Raw genomic sequence first — 14,356 nt, 5'->3', positions numbered from 1 at the left:
CACTCCGCACCATCTCCATCGATGCCATCGCGGCCCTCGAATCCATCGCCGACACTTGTTCCAACTCCGGCACCGAAAGCGTCGCCGGGCGCACTGAATGCATCAGCGACATTTGTTTCAAATCCCGATGAGAAAACATCGCCGGCATTGTAACATGCACCGGCCGCCGCAAGCATCCTTCTCTTCAAGATGTCTCTCCTTGATATATCATGTCATTCTTTGTTGACCTCGTCCATGTCATTGCGGTTCAATGTCATGATCCTATTCTCTTCGGCAAGAAGCTTGGACATGACTTTGTTCTCAGCGGCACGTGCTCTTCTCTCCTCAATGGCCGCCTTGCGCAACCCCTCGTCCTTTAGCAATTGCCACTTCTCTTGCTTCTCTCGTGCCTTCTTCTCGGCCAACTTTTTCTTTGTCTCCAATGTCTTCGCTAACATCAACTCATTTGATTGCACCATGGCATCTATCTTGTCCCGCAAGCTCGATGCTTCGTGTTCCCTCTTGATCTTCTCCTTTGTCTTCTTGTCACCATCGGGCTTGTTCAAGTTTCTTGGGCCATCAACATCTTAATCTTCATCCATGTTCATAAGTGAACCTCTCTTTGGTGGGGATTCTTTGTCAATCAACTTCCACTTGTCGCACTCTTTAAGCAAGTCCCAACAATGCTCTAGTTTATTTTTTGTCTTTGGAAGCTTCCATGTCTTTGTATTTTTGTTGGGAAATTTTGTCCTACACAATTAAAACAAAGTCAAATGATGCAATCACTTAGTATGGTACAAATGACGCGCACAACTTGGGACATGAAAACGAACTCACATAGTCGGATTCCACGGTTCCACTTGGAGGTGCACTGAAAACTTGTTCCAAGCGAGCAGCCCAATGGCTACAAATCGGCTTGATCACGTCCCAACGACCTAGTGACCGAAAGGTCCGTGGAGTCATATTGGGATGCTTCCCCATCATGCGGAAGTATTGATCTTCGATTCTTTGTCAATACCTCTTGGAGGTTTGAGATGTACCCGTGCAAGCATCAAGAGACACCGCACTCCAAGCCTTGATCAAGATTTGATCTTCCAAGATCGTGTAGTTCTTTGATCTCACGCTTTTTTTCTTGTGCTTGCTCATACGCCCCCTCATCTACCTCCTTCACTTCATATTCACCACCGTGATACTCCATGCCACCCTCCATTTCATTGTAATCGAAAGCAGCGAACGTGGCTTGATCGATGTCGACGGCGTTGGTGTCCAACAAGTTCACGAACTCGACAGTGGCATTGTTTGAACCACCGCTATAGTGAGTGACAACAAGTCACGAGCTACCACAATGTCGAAAAGCGAAGCAAATAGAAGGGATCGAAGATGCATGCCTTTCGGTCATTTCATCGAACACCTTGCCTGCGGTGGAAGCAGCGCCGTTGAACGGCATAGCCGGGGAACCTCTTGCTGGGGCGGAGGGAGTGGATGAAGGCACCGACCTTTTTGTAGGAACCTTCTTGTGCTTCACGCCTGAAACCTTGCCCACCTTCTCCGCCGGCGGCCGGGCAGATCGCATAGCGGTGGCGACGCCCGGCGCGCGTGCCTTCCCGGCGGGGCCAACCGGATTCCCGCCCTACACGACCACGTTCCCCTGCTGCTTGCGGGCAGCGCGGTGGTGCCTTGAGCGACGGCGGGAGCGACATGGACGGCGACGAGATCCGCCAAAGGGGATTGCGCGTGCGCGACCTCGAAGGTGACAGGGGAAGGCTTGGAGGATACCATGGCGGCGAAGAACGACCGGGAAGATGGACCGGAGCGGGCGGTGGCGGGGCAATGGTGAAGGAAATATGCCCTAGAGACAATAATAAAGTTGTTATTTATATTTCCTTATATCATGATAAATGTTTATTATTCATGCTAGAATTGTATTAACCGGAAACTTAGTACATGTGTGAATACATAGACAAACAAAGTGTCACTAGTATGCCTCTACTTGACTAGCTCGTTGAATCAATGATGGTTATGTTTCCTAACCATAGACATGAGTTGTCATTTGATTAATGGGATCACATCATTAGAGAATGATGTGATTGACTTGACCCATCCGTTAGCTTAGCACGATGATCGTTTAGTTTGTTGCTATTGCTTTCTCCATAACTTATACATGTTCCTATGACTATGAGATCATGCAACTCCCGAATACCGGAGAAACACTTAGTGTGCTATCAAACGTCACAACGTAACTGGGTGACTATAAAGATGCTCTACAGGTGTCTCCGATGGTGTTTGTTGAGTTGGCATAGATCGAGATTAGGATTTGTCACTCCGAGTATCGGAGAGGTATCTCTGGGCCCTCTCGGTAATGCACATCACTATAAGCCTTGCAAGCAATGTGACTAATGAGTTAGTTGCGGGATGATGCATTACGGAACGAGTAAAGAGACTTGCTGGTAATGAGATTGAACTAGGTATTGAGATACCGACGATCGAATCTCGGGCAAGTAACGTACCGATGACAAAGGGAACAACGTATATCGTTATGCAGTTTGACCGATAAAGATCTTCGTAGAATATGTGGGAGCCAATATGAACATCCAAGTTCCGCTATTGGTTATTGACCGGAGACGTGTCTCGGCCATGTCTACATAGTTCTCGAACCCGTAGGGTCCGCACGCTTAACGTTCGGTGACGATCGGTATTATGAGTTTATGTATTTTGATGTACCGAAGATAGTTCGGAGTCCCGGATGTGATCAAGGACATGACTAGGAGTCTCGAAATGGTCGAGACATAAAGATTGATATATTGGATGACTATATTCGGACACCGGATGAGTTCCGGGGGTCATCGGATAATTATCAGAGTGCCGGGGGGTTATCGGAACCCCCGAGGGGACTAATGGGCCAACATGGGCCTTAGTGGAGAGAGAGAGAGGGCCGGCCAAGGCAGGGCCGCGCGCCCCTTCCCCTCTAGTACGAATTGGACTAGGGAAGGGGGGCAGCGCCCCCCTTTCCTTCTCTTCTCTCCCTCTCCTTCCTTCCCCATTCCCCCTCCTAGTTGGACTAGGAAAGGGGGAGTCCTACTCCTACTAGGAGGAGGACTCCTCCCCTCCTTGGCGCACCTCCAAGGGCCGGCCGGCCTCCCTCCTTGCTCCTTTATATACGGGGGCAGGGGGGCACCCTAGAACACACAAGTTGATCATTGATCCCTTAGCCATGTGCGGTGCCCCCTCCACCATAATCCACCTCAGTCATATCATCGTAGTGCTTAGGCGAAGCCCTGCAACGGTAGCTTCATCATCACCGTCATCACGCTGTCATGCTGACGAAGCTCTCCCTTGACACTCAGCTGGATCGAGAGTTCGTGGGACGTCACCAAGCCGAACGTGTGCAGATCGCGGAGGTGCCGTACTTTCAGTACTAGGATCGGTCGGATCGTGAAGACGTATGACTACATCAACTGTGTTGTCATAACGCTTGTGCTTACGGTCTACGAGGGTACATGGACAACACTCTTCCCCTCTCGTTGCTATGCATCACCATGATAGATCTTGCGTGTGCGTAGGAAATTTTTTGAAATTACCGCGTTCCCCAACATTGGCATCCGAGCCAGGTCTATGCGTAGATGTTATATGCACGAGTAGAACACAAAGGAGTTGTGGGCGTGGGTATATACATATTTCTTGCCGTCACTAGTTATTTCTTGATTCGGCAGTATTGTTGGATGAAGCGGCCCAGACCGACATTACGCGTACGCTTACGCGAGACTGGTTCTACCGACGTGCTTCGCACATAGGTGGCTGGTGGGTGTCAGTTTCTCCAACTTTAGTTGAATCGGATTCAATGAACAGGGTTCTTTCTGAAGATCAAAAAGCAATCACTATACCGCGTTGTGGTTTTTGATGCGTAGGTAAGAACGGTTCTTGCTCAGCCCGTAGCAGCCACGTAAAACTTGCAACAACAAAGTAGAGGACGTCTAACTTGTTTTTGCAGGGCATGTTGTGATGTGATATGGTCAAGACATGATGCTAAATTTTATTGTATGAGATGATCATGTTTTGTAACACAGTTATCGGCAACTGGCAGGAGCCATATGGTTGTCGCTTTATTGTATGAAATGCAATCGCCATGTAATTGCTTTACTTTATCACTAAGCGGTAGCGATAGTCGTAGAAGCAATAGTTGATGAGACGACAACGATGCTTTGATGGAGATCAAGGTGTCAAGCCGGTGACGACGGTGATCATGACAGTGCTTTGGAGATGGAGATCAAAGGCACAAGATGATGATGGCCATCTCATATCACTTATATTGATTGCATGTGATGTTTATCCTTTATGCATCTTATTTTTCTTAGTTCGGCGGTAATATTATAAGATGATCTCTCACTAAATTTCAAGGTATAAGTGTTCTCCCCGAGTATGCACCGTTGCTACAATTCATCGTGCCGAGACACCACGTGATGATCGGGTGTGATAAGCTCTACGTTCACATACAACGGGTGCAAGCCAGTTTTGCACACGCAGAATACTCGGGTTAAACTTGACGAGCCTAGCATATACAAATATGGCCTCGGAACACTGAGACCGGAAGGTCGAGCGTGAATCATATAGTAGATATGATCAACATAGTGATGTTCACCATTGAAAACTACTCCATCTCACGTGATGATCGGACATGGTTTAGTTGATATGGATCACGTGATCACATAGATGATTAGAGAGATGTCTATCTAAGTGGGAGTTCTTAAGTAATTTGATTAATTGAACTTTAATTTATCATGAACTTAGTACTGATAGTATTTTGCATGTCTATGTTGTTGTAGATAGATGGCCCGTGCTGTTGTTCCGTTGAATTTTAATGCGTTCCTAGAGAAAGCTAAGTTGAAAGATGATGGTAGCATTTACACGGACTGGGTCTGTAACTTGAGGATTATCCTCATTGCTGCACAGAAGAATTATGCCCTGGAAGCACCGCTATGTGATAAACCCGCTGCAGGAGCAACGCCGGATGTTGTGAACATCTGGCAGAGCAAAGCTGATGACCACTCGATAGTTTAGTGTGCCATGCTTTACGGCTTAGAACCGGGATTTCAACAACATTTTGAATGTCATGGAGCATATGAGATGTTCCAGGAGTTGAAGTTAATATTTCAAGCAAATGCTCGGATTGAGAGATATGAAGTCTCCAATAAGTTCTGCAGCTTCAAAATGGAGGAGAATAGTTCTGTCAATGAACATATACTCAGAATGTCTGGGTACCACAACCACTTGACTCAGCTAGGAGTTAATCTCCCTGATGATAGTGTTGTTGACAGAGTTCTTCAATCACTGCCACCAAGCTACAAGAGCTTCCTGATGAACTATAATATGCAAGGGATGGATAAGACGATTCCCGAGCTCTTCGCAATGCTAAAGGCTGCGGAGGTAGAAATCAAGAAGGAGCATCAAGTGTTGATGGTCAACAAGATCACCAGTTTCTAGAAAAAAGGTAAAGGGAAGAAGGGGAACTTCAAGAAGAACGGCAAGCCAGTTGCTGCTCAAGTGAAGAAACCCAAGTCTGGACCTAAGCCTGAGACTGAGTGCTTCTACTGCAAAGGAACTGATCACTGGAAGCGGAACTACCCTAAGTATTTGGCGGAGAAGAAGGATGGCAAAGTGAAAGTTATATTTGATATACATGTTATTAATGTGTACCTTACTAATGCTCGCAGTAGTGCCTGGGTATTTCATACTGGTTCAGTTGCTAACATTTGCAACTCGAAACAGGGCCTACGGATTAAGCGGAGATTGGCTAAGGACAAGGTGACGATGCGCGTGGGAAATGGTTCCAAAGTTGATGTGATCGCCGTCGGCACGCTACCTCTACATCTACCTTCGGGATTAGTTTTAGACCTAAATAATTGTTATTTGGTGCCAGCGTTGAGCATGAACATTATATCTGGATCTTGTTTGATGCGAGACGGCTATTCATTTAAATTAGAGAATAATAGTTGTTCTATTTATATGAGTAATATCTTTTATGGTCATGCACCCTTGATGAGTGGTCTATTTTTACTAAATCTTGATAGTAGTGATACACATGTTCATAGTATTGAAGCCAAAAGATGCAGAGTTGATAATGATAGGGTAACTTATTTGTGGCACTGCCGTTTGGGTCATATTGGTGTAAAGTGCATGAAGAAACTCCATTCTGATGGACTTCTGGAATCACTTGATTATGAATCACTTGGTACTTGCGAACCATGCCTCATGGGCAAGATGACTAAAACTCCGTTCTCTGAAACAATGGAGTGAGCAAATAGAGTTATTGGAAATCATACATACTGATGTATGTGGTCCAATGAACATTGAGGCTCGCGGCGGATATCGTTATTTTCTCACCTTCACAGATGATTTGAGCAGATATGGGTATATCTACTTAATGAAACATAAGTCAGAAACATTTGGAAAGTTCAAAAAATTTCAGAGTGAAGTGGAAAATCATCGTAACAAGAAAATAAAGTTTCTACGATCTGATTGTGGAGAAGAATATTTGAGTTACGAGTTTGGTATTCATTTGAAACAAAGTGGAATAGTTTCGCAACTCATGCCACCTGGAACACCACAGCGTAATGGTGTGTCCGAACGTCGTAATCGTACTTTACTAGATATGGTGCGATCTATGATGTCTCTTACTGATTTACCACTATCGTTTTGGGTTTATGCTTTAGAGACAACTGCATTCACGTTAAATAGGGCACCATCTAAATCTGTTGAGACGACACCTTATGTACTGTGGTTTGGCAAGAAACCCAAGTTGTCGTTTCTTAAAGTTTGGGGCTGCGATGCTTTTGTAAAGAAACTTCAACCTCATAAGTTCGAACCCAAATCGAAGAAATGTGTCTTCATAGGTACCCAAAGGAGACTGTTGGGTACACCTTCTATCACAGATCTGAAGGAAATATATTCGTTGCTAAGAATGGATCCTTTCTAGAGAAGGAGTTTCTCTCGAAAGAAGTGAGTGGGAGGAAAGTAGAACTTGATGACGTAATTGTACCTGCTCCCTTATTGGAAAGTAGTTCATCACTGAAACCAGTTCCAGTGATTCCTACACCAATAAGTGAGGAAGCTAATGATGATGATCATGAAACTTCTGATCAAGTTACTACCGAACCTCGTAGGTCAACCAGAGTGAGATCCTGATACGTCTCCAACGTATCTATAATTTTTGATTGCTCAATGCTATATTATCTACTGTTTTGGACTATATTGGGCTTTATTTTCCACTTTTATATTATTTTTGGAACTAACCTATTAACCGGAGGCCCAGCCCATAATTGCCGTTTTTTTGCCCATTTCAGTGTTTCGAAGAAACGGAATATCAAACGGAGTCCAAATGGAATAAAACCTTCGGGAACGTGATTTTCTCACCGAACATGATCTAGGAGACTTGGACCCTACTCCAAGGAGTCAAAGAGGCGGTCACAAGGGTGGGGGGAGCGCCCTAGCCCCTGCCTCGTGGGCCCCTCGATGCTCCACCGACATACTCCTTCCTCCTATATATACCTACGTACCCCCAAACAAATAGATACGGAGCCAAAAACCTAATTCCACCGTCGCAACTTTCTGTATCCACGAGATCCCATCTTGGGGCCTGTTCCGAAGCTCCGACGGAGAGGGCCGTCATCACGGAGGGCTTCTACATCACCCTAGCCTCTCCGATGAAGTGTGAGTAGTTTACCTCAGACCTTCGGGTCCATAGTTAGTAGCTAGATGGCTTCTTCTCTCTCTTTGAATCTCAATACAAAGTTCTCCCCCCTCTCTTGTGGAGATCTATTCGATGTAATCTTCTTTTTGCGGTGTGTTTGTTGAGACCGATGAATTGTGGGTTTATGATCAAGTCTATCTATGAATAATATTTGAATCTTCTCTGAATTCTTTTATGTATGATTGGTTATCTTTGCAAGTCTCTTCGAATTATCCGTTTGGTTTGGCCAACTAGATTGGTAGTTCTCAAAAACTGAGGGAAATACTTACGCTACTCTGCTGCATCATCCCTTCCTCTTTGGGGAAAACCAACGCAAGATCAAGACGTAGCAAGAAGGATTTGTGGCGCCATTGCCGGGGAGTCTACGCAAAAAGTCAACATACCAAGTACCCATCACAATCCCTATCTCTCGCATTACATTATTTGCCATTTGCCTCTCGTTTTCCTCTCCCCCACTTCACCCTTGCCATTTTATTTGCCCTCTCTCTCTCTATCCTCCCTCTCTATTTGCCTCTTTTCCCTCGCCATGTCAGAACCAAAAAGAGTTGGGGGTTCTCTCCCAAGTTCTAGTGCTTTAGACAATCCTGCTATCTTATCTAAACTCATAAATCAGAATGCTATAGAACAACTTGCCGGAGTTATCAATGAGAACCTTAGTAATTTTGATGAAGATGATTTTGGAATTTTTCGTTACTTACTTGATGAATCTTTAAAAGATGCTTGGGATAGGCTGTTAAGGATCCGGGCTAGCTATGTACCCCAATATCAAATTGAGGTTTATTTAAAAAGCTTTTATGTTGGGCTACCCGCTTCGTTCAAACAAGTTTTAGATTCTATTTTCGAAGGGGGTTTCCTTGAAGGGGACCCCATAGATACCTATGAGAGGATGAAAACTATATTTGGGCACCCCATTAATGAGAAAGCTGAAATCACATCTCTCTTGCTTTCTTACCAAAACGAATCTATTAAAGAGATAAAAGCTAGCCTAGATGCCAGTTTCCGCAACATTCTTAATCTTTCTTCTACCATTAATGGACATGTACTTTGTCAAAATAGAAAGATTAATTCCATAGATAACAAGTTTGCTCTCTTTCTCTCTAAAACCAAGAATGACAATACCTAGATCCATCCTCGCTTTTATGCCTAGCTAGGGGCGTTAAACGATAGCGCTTGTTGGGAGGCAACCCAATTTTATTTTTATTCCTTGATTTTTTCTCCTGCTTAGTAATAAATAAATTATTTAGCCTCTTTTTTGTTTGTGTTTTTTGTGTTTAATTAGTGTTTGTGCCAAGTAGAACCATTGGGAAGACTTGGGGAAAGTCTTGTTGAACTTGCTGTAAAAAACAGAAACTTTAGTGCTCACAAGAACTGCTGTAATTTTTATTTGAAGAGTGACATTTAATTAATTCTTTTTGCAGATGATTAATAGATAAATTACTCACGTCCAGAAATTTATTTTAGAATTTTTGGGGTTCCAGATCTTGCGCTAGCTACAGATGACTACAGACTGTTCTGTTTTTGACAGATTCTGTTTTTCGTGTGTTGTTTGCTTATTTTGATGAATCTATGGTGAGTAAAATAGTTTATAATCCATAGAGAAGTTTTAATACAGTAGGTTTAACACCAATATAAATAAATAATGAGTTAATTACAGTACCTTGAAGTGGTCTTTTGTTTTCTTTCGCTAACGGAGCTCACGAGTTTTCTACTTTAAGTTTTGTGTTGTGAAGTTTTCAAGTTTTGGGTGAATTCTTGTGATGGATTATGGAACAAGGAGTGGCAAGAGCCTAAGCTTGGGGATGCCCATGGCACCCCCAAGATAATCCAAGGACACCAAAAAGTCAAAGCTTGGGGATGCCCCGGAAGGCATCCCCTCTTTCGTCCACTTCCATCGGTAATTTACTTGGAGCTATATTTTTATTCACCAACATGATATGTGTTTTGCTTGGAGCGTCTTGTATTATTTGTGTATTTGTGTCTTAGTATGCCACAATCATCCTTGCTGTACACACCTTTTGAGAGAGCCATACATGAATTAAAATTTTATAGAATACTCTATGTGCTTCACTTATATCTTTTGAGCTAAGTAGTTTTGCTCTATGTGCTTCACTTATATCTTTTGAGCGTTATAATTTTGCTCTATGTGCTTCACTTAGATCTTTTAGAGAACGGTGGTGGATTTGTTTTAAAGAAACTATTGATCTCTCATGCTTCACTTAAATTATTTTGGGAGTCTTAATAGCATGGTAATTTGCTTAATAATAATATGCTTGGCATTCAAGATTTGTGAAACTTTCTTTTGAGTGTGTTGAATACTAAGAAAAGATTGAAGCATGATAATTGTTTTGAGATATGGAGGTGATAATATTAAAGTCATGCTAGTTGAGTAGTTGTGAATTTAAAGAATACTTGTGTTAAAGTTTGTGATTCCCGTAGCATGCACGTATGGTGAACCGTTATGTGATGAAGTCGGAGCATGATTTATTTATTGATTGTCTTCCTTATGAGTGGCGGTCGGGGACGAGCGATGATATTTTCCTACCAATCTATCCCCCTAGGAGCATGCACGTAATACTTTGCTTTGATAACTTCTAGATTTTTGCAATAAGTATATGAGTTCTTTATGACTAATGTTGAGTCCATGGATCATACACACTCTCACCCTTCCTCCTTTGCTAGCCTCTCTAATACCGCGCACCTTTCGCCGGTATCATACACCTACCACATACCTTCCTCAAAACAGCCACCATACCTACCTATTATGGCATTTCCATAGCCATTCCGAGATATATTGCCATGCAACTTTCCACCATCTAGTTCATCATGACACATTCATCATTGTCATATTGCTTAGCATGATCATGTAGTTGACATAGTATTTGTGGGAAAACCACCGTTCATAATTTTTTCATACTTGTCACTCTTGATTCATTGCATATCCCGGTACACCGCCGGAGGCATCCATATAGAGTCATACTTTGTTTTAGAATCGAGTTGTAATCATTGAGTTGTAAATAAATAAAAGTGTGATGATCATCATTTAATAGAGCATTGGCCCAAAAAAAAGAGAAAGGCCAAAGAAAAAAAGAAGGCCCAAAAAAAGATAAAATAAATAAAAAGGGGCAATGCTACTATCCTTTTACCACACTTGTGCTTCAAAGTAGCACCATGATCTTCATAGTAGAGAGTCTCTCATGTTATCACTTTCATATACTAGTGGGAATTTTACATTATAGAACTTGGCTTGTATATTCCAATGATGGGCTTCCTCAAATTTCCCTAGGTCTTCATGAGAAAGAAAGTTGGATGCACACCCACTTAGTTTCTTTTTGAGCTTTCATATACTTATAGCTCTAGTGCATCCGTTGCATGGCAATCCCTACTCACTCACATTGATATCTATTGATGGGCATCTCCATAGGCGTTGATATGCCTAGTTGATGTGAGACTATCTTCCCCTCCTTTTTGTCTTCTCCACAACCACCATTCTATTCCACCTATAGTGCTATATCCATGGCTCATGCTCATGTATTGCGTGAAGATTGAAACAGTTTTGAAAAAGTTAGAGTATGAAACAATTGCTTGGCTTGTCATCGGGGTTGTGCATGATTTAAATACTTTGTGTGGTGAAGATAGAGCATAGCCAGACCATATGATTTTGTAGGGATAACTTTCTTTGGCCATGTTATTTTGGGAAGACATAATTGCTTTGTTAGTATGCTTGAAGTATTATTATTTTTATGTCAATATAAACTTTTGTCTTGAATCTTTCGAATCTGAATATTCATATCACAATTAAGAAGATTTGCATTGAAATTATGCCAAGTAGCACTCCGCATCAAAAATTCTCTTTTTATCATTTACCTACTCGAGGACGAGCAGGAATTAAGCTTGGGGATGCCTGATACGTCTCCAACGTATCTATAATTTTTGATTGCTCCATGCTATATTATCTACTGTTTTGGACTATATTGGGCTTTATTTTCCACTTTTATATTATTTTTGGGACTAACCTATTAACCGGAGGCCCAGCCCAGAATTGCTGTTTTTTTGCCTATTTCAGTGTTATGAAGAAACGTAATATCAAACGGAGTGCAAATGGAATAAAACCTTTGGGAACGTGATTTTCTCACCGAATGTGATCCATGAGACTTGGACCCTACTCCAAGGAGTCAAAGAGGCGGTCATGAGGGTGGGGGGGGGGGGCGCCCCCTACCTCATGGGCCCCTCGATGCTCCACCGACGTACTCCTTCCTCCTATATATACCTACGTACCCCCAAACGAACAAATACGGAGCCAAAAACCTAATTCCACCGCCGCAACTTTCTATATCCACGAGATCCCATCTTGGGGCCTGTTCTGGAGCTCCGCCGGAGAGGGCCGTCATCACGGAGGGCTTCTACATCACCCTAGCCTCTCCGATGAAGTGTGAGTAGTTTACCTCAGACCTTCGGGTCCATAGTTAGTAGCTAGATGACTTCTTCTCTCTCTTTGAATCTCAATACAAAGTTCTCCCCCTCTCTTGTGGAGATCTATTCGATGTAATCTTCTTTTTGTGGTGTGTTTGTTGAGACCGATGAATTGTGGGTTTATGATCAAGTCTATCTATGAATAATATTTGAATCTTCTCTGAATTCTTTTATGTATGATTGGTTATCTTTGCAAGTCTCTTCGAATTATCCGTTTGGTTTGGTCAACTAGATTGGTAGTTCTTGCCATGGGAGAAGTGCTTAGCTTTGGGTTTGATCTTGCGGTGTCCTTTCCCAGTGACAGAAGGGGCAGCAAGGCACGTATTGTATCGTTGCCATCGAGGATAACAAGATGGGGTTTATTTCATATTGCATGAATTTATCTCTCTACATCATGTCATCTTGCTTAAGGCGTTACTCTGTTTTTAACTTAATACTCTAGATGCATGCTGGATAGTGGTCGATGAGTGGAGTAATAGTAGTAGATGCAGAATCGTTTCGGTCTACTTGTCACGGACGTGATGCCTATATACATGATCATGCCTAGATATTCTCATAACTATGCTCAATTCTTTCAATTGCTCAACAGTAATTTGTTCACCCACCGTAGAATACTTATGCTCTTGAGAGAAGCCACTAGTGAAACCTATGGCCCGCGGGTCTATTCTCATCATATCAATCTCCATCACTTTAATCTTGTTTTGCTTTTTTACTTTGCTTTTACTTTTCACTTTGCATCTTTATACCAAAAATATTATATCTATCAGATCTCACTCTCGTAAGTGTTCGTGAAGGGATTGACAACCCCTAATCGCGTTGGTTGCGAGTAGCTATCGTTTTGTGCAGGTACGAGGGACTTGAGTGTGGCCTCCTACTGGATTGATACCCTGGTTCTCAAAAACTGAGGGAAATACTTACGCTACTCTGCTGCATCATCCCTTCCTCTTCGGGGAAAACCAACGCAAGCTCAAGACATAGCAGATCCGCACCAGAGTGGTACAGTAATCCTGTTCTGGAGGTCATGCTACTTGACCATGACGAACCTACGAACTATGAGGAAGCGATGATGAGCCCAGATTACACAAAATGGCTTGAGGCCATGAAATCTAAGATGGGATCCATGTATGAGAACAAAGTGTGGACTTTGGTTGACTTGCCCGATGATCGACAGGCCATAGAGAATAAACGGATCTTCAAGAAGAAGACTGACGCTGACGGTAATGAAACTGTCTACAAAGCTCGACTTTTTGCAAAAGGTTTTCGACAAGTTCAAGGAGTTGACTACGATGAGACCATCTCACCCGTAGCGATGCTTAAGTCCATCCAAATCATGTTAGAAATTGCCGCATTTTCTTATTATGAATTTTGGCAAATGGACGTCAAAACTGCTTTCCTTAATGGATATCTTAAAGAAGAGTTGTATATGCTGGAACCAGAAGGTTTTGTTGATCCAAAAGGCGCTAACAAAGTGTGCAAGCTCCAGCGATCCATTTATGGACCGGTGCAAGCCTCTCGGAGTTGGAATATACGCTTTGATAGTGTGATCAAAGCATATGGTTTTATACAAACTTTTGGAGAAGCCTGTATTTACTAGAAAGTGAGTGGGAGCTCCGTAGCATTTCTGATATTATATGTAGATGACATATTATTGATCGAAAATGATACTGAATTTCTGAATAGCATAAAAGGATACTTTAATAAGAATTTTTCAATGAAAGACCTCGGTGAAGCTGCTTATATATTGGGCATCAAGATCTATAGAGATAGATCAAGACGCTTAATTGGACTTTCACAAAGCACATACCTTGATAAAGTTTTGAAGAAGTTCAAAATGGATCAGGCAAAGAAAGTGTTCTTGCCTATGTTACAAGGTGTGAAGTTGAGTCAGACTCAATGCCCGACCACTGTAGAAGATAGAGAGAAAATGAAAGTCATTCCCTATGCTTCAGCCATAGGTTCTATCATGTATGCAATGCCGTGTACCAGACCTGATGTGTGCCTTGCTATTAGTTTAGCAGGGAGGTACTAAAGTAATCCAGGAGTGGATCACTGGACAACGGTCAAGAACATCCTGAAATACCTGAAAAGGACTAAGGATATGTTTCTCGTATATGGAGGTGACAAAGAGCTCGTCGTAAACGGCTACGTCGATGCAAGCTTTGA

The sequence above is a fragment of the Triticum urartu genome, chromosome 7A (genome assembly GCF_056163025.1).
Source record: "Triticum urartu cultivar PI428250 chromosome 7A, HENAU_Tu73, whole genome shotgun sequence".
Classification (NCBI taxonomy): Eukaryota; Viridiplantae; Streptophyta; class Magnoliopsida; order Poales; family Poaceae; genus Triticum; species Triticum urartu.
Note: the sequence above shows the minus strand (reverse complement) of the source record.